The sequence below is a fragment of the Hyperolius riggenbachi genome, chromosome 3 (genome assembly GCF_040937935.1).
Source record: "Hyperolius riggenbachi isolate aHypRig1 chromosome 3, aHypRig1.pri, whole genome shotgun sequence".
Classification (NCBI taxonomy): Eukaryota; Metazoa; Chordata; class Amphibia; order Anura; family Hyperoliidae; genus Hyperolius; species Hyperolius riggenbachi.
Window position 1 is genome coordinate 173599772 of NC_090648.1, and position 8989 is coordinate 173608760.

The 8989-nt window shown below is 41.2% G+C and overlaps 1 protein-coding gene across 1 annotated transcript in view; it reads right to left on the reverse strand.

Moving 5' to 3' along the window:
* LOC137563172 (creatine kinase U-type, mitochondrial) overlaps window positions 1-8642 on the reverse strand; it is a 55659-nt gene extending 47017 nt beyond the window's left edge. Inside the window, exon 1 of the mRNA XM_068275287.1 lies at window positions 8537-8642. The gene's annotated coding sequence lies outside the window, so the exon portion shown is untranslated. The remainder of the gene's footprint in view (window positions 1-8536) is intronic.
* Between the last annotated feature and the right edge of the window lie 347 nt (window positions 8643-8989).

Here is an 8989-nt window from a genome sequence, read left to right on the forward strand (position 1 = left end):
GAAACAAAGGTTTAGAGGGCAAAAAATGTGGAAAAAATATACTAAACCTGGTGAGTCCAGGATGTCCAGGAGTGTCTTGTAGATGTTCTCATCTGTTGTCCTCCTGTGTCCCCTTCTGTCCACCATGTGTCTCCTTCTGTCCCCCGTATCTCTTTGCCCTCTTTTGTCCTCCTCCGGTCAGCCTGTGTGTCCCCTTCTATACTCCTGTTTTGTCCTCCGGTCCCCCGGTGTGTTCCCGTTTTCCTTCCTGTCCCCAGTGCGTCATCAGCAGAAGCCTTCACTAGGGGGAGCTGCACTGATGATGAGAGGTCTGCTGATCGCCGCTAGAATGGCTGGAGGAGGTGAGCCACGCTGCCACTTATTGTTGTTACGCAGGGGAGCAGAGGAGACCTGCATGGACTGGAGCATCACACGGGGACAAGGCAGGGAATCCCCATCGTGGCAGGTCAGTGGTTTGTATCAGCAGGCCATCATAAGTTGGTGACTCCCTGTCTTTGGAATATTAGATGCAGGGACTTTTTCTTCCTTTTTTGGGGGGGAGAAGAAGTGCAGCTCACAGCCCAGACTCAGTGCATTTCTGCATTTTCTCAAAAATGCCATAATGCTTATTATAATTGCAACTGTCCCTTTGTACTGCATATGACATCTTATGTACTTTGTAGCTTTTTATAGTAGCTACGTTTACTGGGATGAGCGGTCATATCAAGTGTATTTTGGCATAGACTATGGCTGTTATTCACAGTGCAGGTACAAATTATTTTCTCTATTGTCTTTTTCTGAGATTAAAGCAAAGAGAATGTATGGATTTTTATTACATTTTTTTTTTAAGTTCAACATCAAAATATATTTAATAACAGACCCTTTACATTGTCATTTTAAATGTGGCCAGCTGCAGTCAAAGCCTCTCGGCAATAATCCAACTTAACCGAATGATCAACATTCCGATCTAATAATTGCGATCAGAAGGAAACAATTGGAAATCATTGATCGGACCCATGCATGGAATACAAATTTTAACCAATCTGGTCATTAAAGGTAAAACTGATAAAAATACTGAATTGATGATCTGATCGTTTGTTGTCATTTGATACCATCAACAGTATCCAATCTGATCAATCAGGTTGATTGGAGGGTGAAATTAAATATTAGTGAGCTCCTTAAAACAGTATGAGTCACAGAAGATTGACACACCACACATCCTCTCTCCTGGTTGAGCATGAGAGTTCCACCCTTTTTTTAATAACAATCAAAGTTTTTTATTTTGTTTTGTACAAACATAAAAAATAGAATATATCTCAGCTTTCTGATGTCGGGTACATAATTGGTGCTAAGGTCCATCAATACCAAAAATGCATAAAATGAAATCAAGGATGGTAATTTAGGAAAAAACAGATCTGACAACAGTCTATAGTACATGTTATCTATTTTATGTGCTTGTGTGTGTATACATGGTGCAGGTAAGCTTCTTAAGGACCGGGCCAATTCTGAAGGATCTGTGCTGCGTGGGCTCTCCAGCCCACAGCACAGATCCTGTTGCAGCCAGGGCGACCAGACTTCCCCCCTTTTTTCCCCACTAGGGGGATGTCCTGCTGGGGGGGTCTGATCGCCGCTGGCTACTTGTGGTTAGTGGGGGGGGGGCTCATCAAAGCCCACCTCCGCAGCGATTTCCGCCCTCCCTCTCTTCTTCTACCTCCCATTCTTCCCCTCGGTGGCGCAGGACGGATATCCGTTCTGCGCCGCCTCTGATAGGCTTCAGCCTATCAGATGCTGGCGATCCCCGGCCAATCAGAGGCCGGGGATCGCCGATCTCCTTTACGGCGCTGCTGCGCAGCAGCGCCGTATGATGTAAACAGCGGGGATTTCTTCCCCGCGTGTTTACATTTAGCCTGCGAGCCGAGATTGGTGGCTCGCAGACTGTTCACGGAGACACCCTCCGTGAACTGACATGGAAAGGCCGTTTCCATGTAAAACCACTAACACCTATCGGCGTTAGGCGGTCGTTAAGTAGTTAATTTGTGGCATAGGCAAGCGAGGCAGTGGTCTTGGGCACCACCTGCTGGCCAGGTTGTTATTTATGTGAAGGAAGTGCTGACAACGTAATTTTTACATAAAATTGGAAACCTTAATTAGCACAACAAGGATAAACTGAGTGACAAAACACTGGTGTGGCAAGTGGTATTACTGTGTTAAGTAAGCTGCTTATAATTGTTTTAGATTTTCTATTAATGATTTCAGCAATACTTCTGGATTCCTAGAGCAATATTCAAGACAGAAGAAACACAGGCTATACATGAATGGTGTAATATTTTTGCTAATGGTGCATCATACTTATTGTGGTCCCAGTGTGTTTAGTCCTTGCACCTGGCACCTGTAACTTAAATGGATGTGGCCTGCTTCCACATTTACCAACAGCTATATATGTAGGCCCCACAGCTACCCATAGTCTGTAGGCACATATAACTAATACTTCTATTTTAATTATAATTAGAGACAGGTATATTGTTGAGTTGCTTGGAAAGAGGCAGGTTTTACATTTATGTTACACTTGGATAACTGCCCTATCCAGTATGCTCTTCCCATAACAAGGTGTAAACTGGTTTAAGTACATTGCCATCGCTTTCGTGAATTTATAATTTTATATGTACATACTATTTATGTAATGTATTTTCTATGTGTAAAAATATCTACTTACAAATAAAATAAATATAGTTCTCTTTAGTCAGATAAGGTGCTTGGTCCTGAAGTATGACAATTCCTTAGAAAGACTGCTTGGTTACATCATGCAGTGACTTCTAGATGTGGCATTACTATTATGCCTACTGTACAGAAAGTCAGTGAATTGCTGGTAGCAGTTGTGACTTCCAAGTTCCGACCTGTTATCAGGAGACGTTTGTGGCTGGTTTGTTATATTAATAATTAACTCGGCACACCTTTCTCTAGAACACTTCTGTCAGGTGGTGAGCTACATATAAAACTGTGTCAAGTTTTATTTGCTTATCCCCTCCTAAAAAAACAACTTGAGCTAACACTTATCTACAAGCAAGGCAGCTGAACATGTCAAGTAAAGCTGGGTTATACGGTATTCTGTATGGAATAGAAAGTTCTAAGTATTGCCTATTAAGCCATCTATGAGTGAGCATGTATAATCCCTCTGACCTAACATAATTTAATATAGGTTTTACCTCTCAGCGAACGGACCATGAAGCCCTGACTGCTCTTCACATGCATCACCTTCAACAGATACATGTTTTAAGCCTACTTGAAATTTTTTTATTAGTTCTCAGAACAATTGCTTTTAATTTTTTGGTGCCCATATCTTTAAATATTATTGTAAATGCACTCTCTGTCACAAAATTAGGTTGATTCACAAAGCTTTTCTTATGAATGATCTTACCTTACTTATTTTCCAACAGATAGGTGGCCCATATGCAATTAACTTTTTTTCCTGAGTTTTCTCCTAGGAGATAATTTTCATTGTCTCTTTAAAATAACTTTTAATCATTTTACAATTGGAAAAAGTACCAAAAGGGAGGTGAAAAGGTACTAACATTATTATTTTGAACATGTTCTTGCTTATTGGTGGTTTAAAAGGCATTTTGTTGATAAGTTTGAAAATATTATTTATTTAGGATAAAACTCATGAGAAAAAGTTAATCGCATAGGGGCCCTGATCTGTATACAGGGTATCACAGGCAGAGGATATTTCTAAAGGAAGTTGCAATGACATTTTCCACATTGCTCTCACTCCAAGTTCTCAACGTCTGATCCGTCAGCTAAATGACACACCCCTTCTTTCCTATACATTTCACAGCTTGTTTTCTTTCATGAAGTATAATATATAAGGGGAAAGGGATTCTTTATTTAAGCAGATGTTTAGTTAATAGCTGTAATTTTCTCTCTGGTACTTTGAAACATCCAATCAGGGACACAGAACAGTAGAACAGAACCACTTGTGGACGAGCGGCTTTGTCTTTCTGCGCAAGTGCAACCATACTTGGGCAGGCATGGTATGGCTACACTCATATATGATGGGGAGAGCAGCCATGAGAACATACCCAACAAGCTCTTGTCGGATACTTTCAGAGGGTCCATGCAAGGCAAACAGGCCAGGATTTACATCACAGGAGCCTATAGGAACAGATGTCCTGGCACCCTAGACTTTGCCCACCATGAACCTTCAAACCCCCATTAAACTGCACCACAAGTGTGCTTTGTTACCTTACCCATCATAGGTAGGTACATGAGCCCCCTAGTATTATGTAGCCAGAGCTATCCTCAGTATTAATTAGCTAGAGGTGCCCCCAAGTATTAGGTAGCTAGAGGTGCCCCAACTAAAGGTAGATCTGGTAAGTGGAATACTGAGAACTCTCATTTACACTCCACACTGGACTCTGCATAGGGATGGAGGGAGGCACTAGGAGAGGGGAGTGAGACACATTTCCACGTGCCTACTGTGCCTTATGGTAAATCTGGCCCCAGAGGCAACAGTAGGTCGAGAAGGAGATGGGAAGCCTCAGGACTATCCAGAGACTTCCCTCTACCTAGATGAGTATTTAACTTTTTTCTTCTTATTTTTGGGCAAGCTCAAGTTCACTTTAAGTATAAAGAGTTAACATCCATTGTTGTCCATTCACTGCATTTCTCCTGAAAGCTACATACTCAAGCACAAGTGGGACAAGTGGGAGGCGTCTTGCTGTAAGAAGCTCAATAGAAGTTTCCACAAGAGCAATGGCGGTTGGCCGTTGTTGATCCAACATGCTGGATAATTAAGAATGTTGTCAACTGCATTAGAGACACCTACTACATTTACATTTTTCCAAGCTGATCAAGAATTATACTTTTAATGACTTAATTCTAGTGTGCATGCTGTTTATCTGTGAATTATCTGCACTTTACTTCTGGTATGCATATATTGTATAGTACCCCAGATGATGGTGGCACTATATCAATAATAAACCCCCTGTGTCCCTGCATCCTCTTCTGTATCCAAGCTTTTTTACTACCTTGCTTGCGCGGCATGCGGGCTGCCGCTGGGACAGGAGGAGGACAGGGCCAGGGGGCGGCGTGTGCTCGTGCGGTGCGTGTGCACAGGCGTTGTGACATGCAGCGGATGGTGGCAGTGACAGGGGCAGGAGGGGGATTGTGAGGGAGGCCTAGAGCCCGTTATTGTAAGGGGCTTAGGTCTACTAGTAGTAACTATAATATTGCCAAAGAGTCATTTGGATAAGATACCTTATGTACAGTGATGTGAAAAACTATTTGCCCCCTTCCTGATTTCTTATTCTTTTGCATGTTTGTCACACTTAAATGTTTCTGCTCATCAAAAACCGTTAACTATTAGTCAAAGATAACATAATTGAAGACAAAATGCAGTTTTAAATGATGGTTTTTATTATTTAGTGAGAAAAAAACCTCCAAATCTACATGGCCCTGTGTGAAAAAGTGATTGCCCCCCTTGTTAAAAAATAACTTAACTGTGGTTTATCAAACCTGAGTTCAATTTCTGTAGTCACCCCCAGGCCTGATTACTGCCACACCTGTTTTAATCAAGAAATCACTTAAATAGGAGCTATCTGACACAGAGAAGTAGACCAAAAGCACCTCAAAAGCTAGACATCATGCCAAGATCCAAAGAAATTCAGGAACAAATGAGAACAAAGTACTGTAATTGAGATCTATCAGTCTGGTAAAGGTTATAAAGCCATTTCTAAAGCTTTGGGACTCCAGCGAACCACAGTGAGAGCCATTATCCACAAATGGCAAAAACATGGAACAGTGATGAACCTTCCCAGGAGTGGCTGGCCGACCAAAATTACCCCAAGAGCGCAGAGAAACCTCATCCGAGAGGCCACAAAAGACCCCAGGACAACATCTAAAGAACTGCAGGCCTCACTTGCCTCAATTAAGGTCATTGTCCACGACTCCACCATAAGAAAGAGACTGGGCAAAAACGGTCTGCATGGCAGATATCCAAGGCGCAAACCACTTTTAAGCAAAAAGAACATTAAGGCTCATCTCAATTTTGCTAAAAAAAACATCTCAATGATTGCCAAGACTTTTGGGAAAATACCTTGTGGACCGACGAGACAAAAGTTGAACTTTTTGGAAGGTGCGTGTCCCGTTACATCTGGCGTAGAAGTAACACAGCATTTCAGCAAAAGAACATCATACTAACAGTAAAATATGGTGGTGGTAGTGTGATGGTCTGGGGTTGTTTTGCTGCTTCAGGACCTGGAAGGCTTGCTGTGATAGATGGAACCATGAATTCTACTGTCTACCCAAAAATCCTGAAGGAGAATGTCCGGCCATCTGTTCGTCAACTCAAGCTGAAGCGATCTTGGGTGCTGCAGCAGGACAATGACCCAAAACACACCAGCAAATCCACCTCTGAATGGCTGAAGAAAAACAAAATGAAGACTTTGGAGTGGCCTAGTCAAAGTCCTGACCTGAATCCTATTGAGATGTTGTGGCATGACCTTAAAAAGGCGGTTCATGCTAGAAAACCCTCAAATAAAGCTGAATTACAACAATTCTGCAAAGATGAGTGGGCCAAATTTCCTCCAGAGCGCTGTAAAAGACTCGTTGCAAGTTATCACAAACGCTTGATTGCAGTTATTGCTGCTAAGGGTGGCCCAACCAGTTATTAGGTTCAGGGGGCAATTTCTTTTTCACACAGGGCCATGTAGGTTTTGAGTTATTTTTCTCACTAAATAATACAAACCATCATTTAAAACTGCATTATGTGTTCAATTATGTTATCTTTGACTAATAGTTAACGGTTTTTGATGAGCAGAAACATTTAAGTGTGACAAACATGCAAAAGAATAAGAAATCAGGAAGGGGGCAATTAGTTTTTCACACCACTGTATAAATGGTAATACGACCTTCAAAAATCAAATCACAACAGTAAAAAAACAGTGAAATTATGTTAATTGCGGTGCTCTTTCTATCACTAAATCATGTGCGACAGGAACATGGCCGGTGGAAAAGGGCCCTTCTTTTCCTCCAAGACCTGCTGCAGCCATTATTACAAAAAAAAACAGCCAGCACCAGACTGGGAACAATGGAGCTTACATTGTTTTAAATGCCAGCAATCGCTTTCAGTGTAAACTGGCATAAAAGGAAACTGGACAGCAGCACTAATATTTGCATTTAACAATAATGGCCCCTTTAAGTTACTTTTTTCAGTACGTGCCCACATCCCATTTTCATACAGATTAGGTGAGGCTCTTATGTATATGAGTGACTGCTTCTTTCATGAGATAAATACTGTATCTGTTCACCAGTCACCGTACCTCCTCGTATCCGAAACAAGCATTACATGAGGCTGTCACTACCTATATTGCTGTTGCATACTACCCTGCTTAAGCCATTCCATTGGAAAACAAGTCTTTCGAGGTGACCATATATATGTATAGTAAGATTCCTTTGTACTGCCTCTTTTGGTAAAAGGATTGTCCTCAACCTTTCCACCACAGAATTCAGGTGGGGGTGGAAGACATAATAGTTCTACAGGCCAAATCACCATGTTATATCTAAAACTTTTTTTTGTAAAAATATATTTATATTAATAAACCACCAAAATACAGTCAAGCGTGCTTTACAGTCAACTGTAACCAAATGGCAATAGCTGTGCTGTCTGTATACAAATTCCAAATACGGTAGTAAACCAAGAACTGTCAGGTCCATATAATGATACTTGTACCATATAGGGACAATCCTCAAAAAAAGATAGAGTCAATAAGAAACCAAAACCAAAAACAACAATTTAAAAAAAAATTAAGAACAGATGCCCCAAGAACAAGGACCCATTAGGGCACATCCCCACCAACCCCGGAAACCTGTACAGGGGAAGAAGAGAGGAGAAACAGTGAAGAGAATAAGGCCTGTGACACACTTTGAACTATGATTGGCTAATTGCTGACTAATTTTACCAACTCCATGTAGTATAAGGGGCAACAGATATTGAATACTATGGTCAGATAGTATCTGATCACCCTTATACTACATATAGTGGTTAAAATTAGTCAGTGATTGGCTAATCATATTTGAAAGTGTGTACCAGGCTTAAGAGAAAAATTGAGAGCATAAATAAGGAGCATCATATAGGGCAAGAAATGAGAGAACAGCCTGATAACACCGTGGAAAACACAAATAGCTAATATAGAAAAGGGGAACTAAACCCAAAATAGCCACCCGGTAGGGTCATATTTAAAAGCTCATATTGTCACCAAATAATACAGTAAGCAGAACCGACCCAGATTATCCATTATATATATATATATATATTTGTCCATCTTTGTGGTTTCGGATGGTCAAGCTAATTGAGGTCAGGACATATGAAGCTGAAGCCTAGCAGCAATTCTGCAGTTCAATTTGCATATGTCCACAGAGTTTTAATCCCCTGAAACAGCCTATGGCCATACCACAGATTTCACAGTATCTGTATTTTAGCCTATAGAGAACGCTTATTAGTATTGCCCTGCAAGCTAAGGAAGAGAATATGTACTGTTGCCTGTGTGACAGTACATTGTACCTGGTGGCTGCAATGTGGATCTGGAAGGTGACTCTCCTGGGTTAGCTGTGCAGGCTGTTGCAGCACTGGAATGAATGAAAAGTCTCTTATAAATCTTGTGCTGAGCCCTTTACTCTGTAAACTGAAGGAGAATTGTAATCCCTCCCATTGAACAGTCGTCTGAGTAGGAGCTTATCACAAATACTGCGGACTCTGAGCGCCAACCTTTGGACCTCCTAATATTAGTGCATTTATTTATCAGAATACTTACAGCCTACTCACCTCAGCTCTTTCCATTCTTTATTTGCTTTAGGCAAATATTCACTCTATCTTCTAAGACGATCTCCGCCAACCTGTCTGGAAGAACAAGACTTTCTTTTCCTTGATCGGCAGTTTCCTAGTACATATTAATTATTAGTCACTATTTCCTTATTGGGAACTAGAGTTTAATAGATTTTAGTCTTATACATGTTT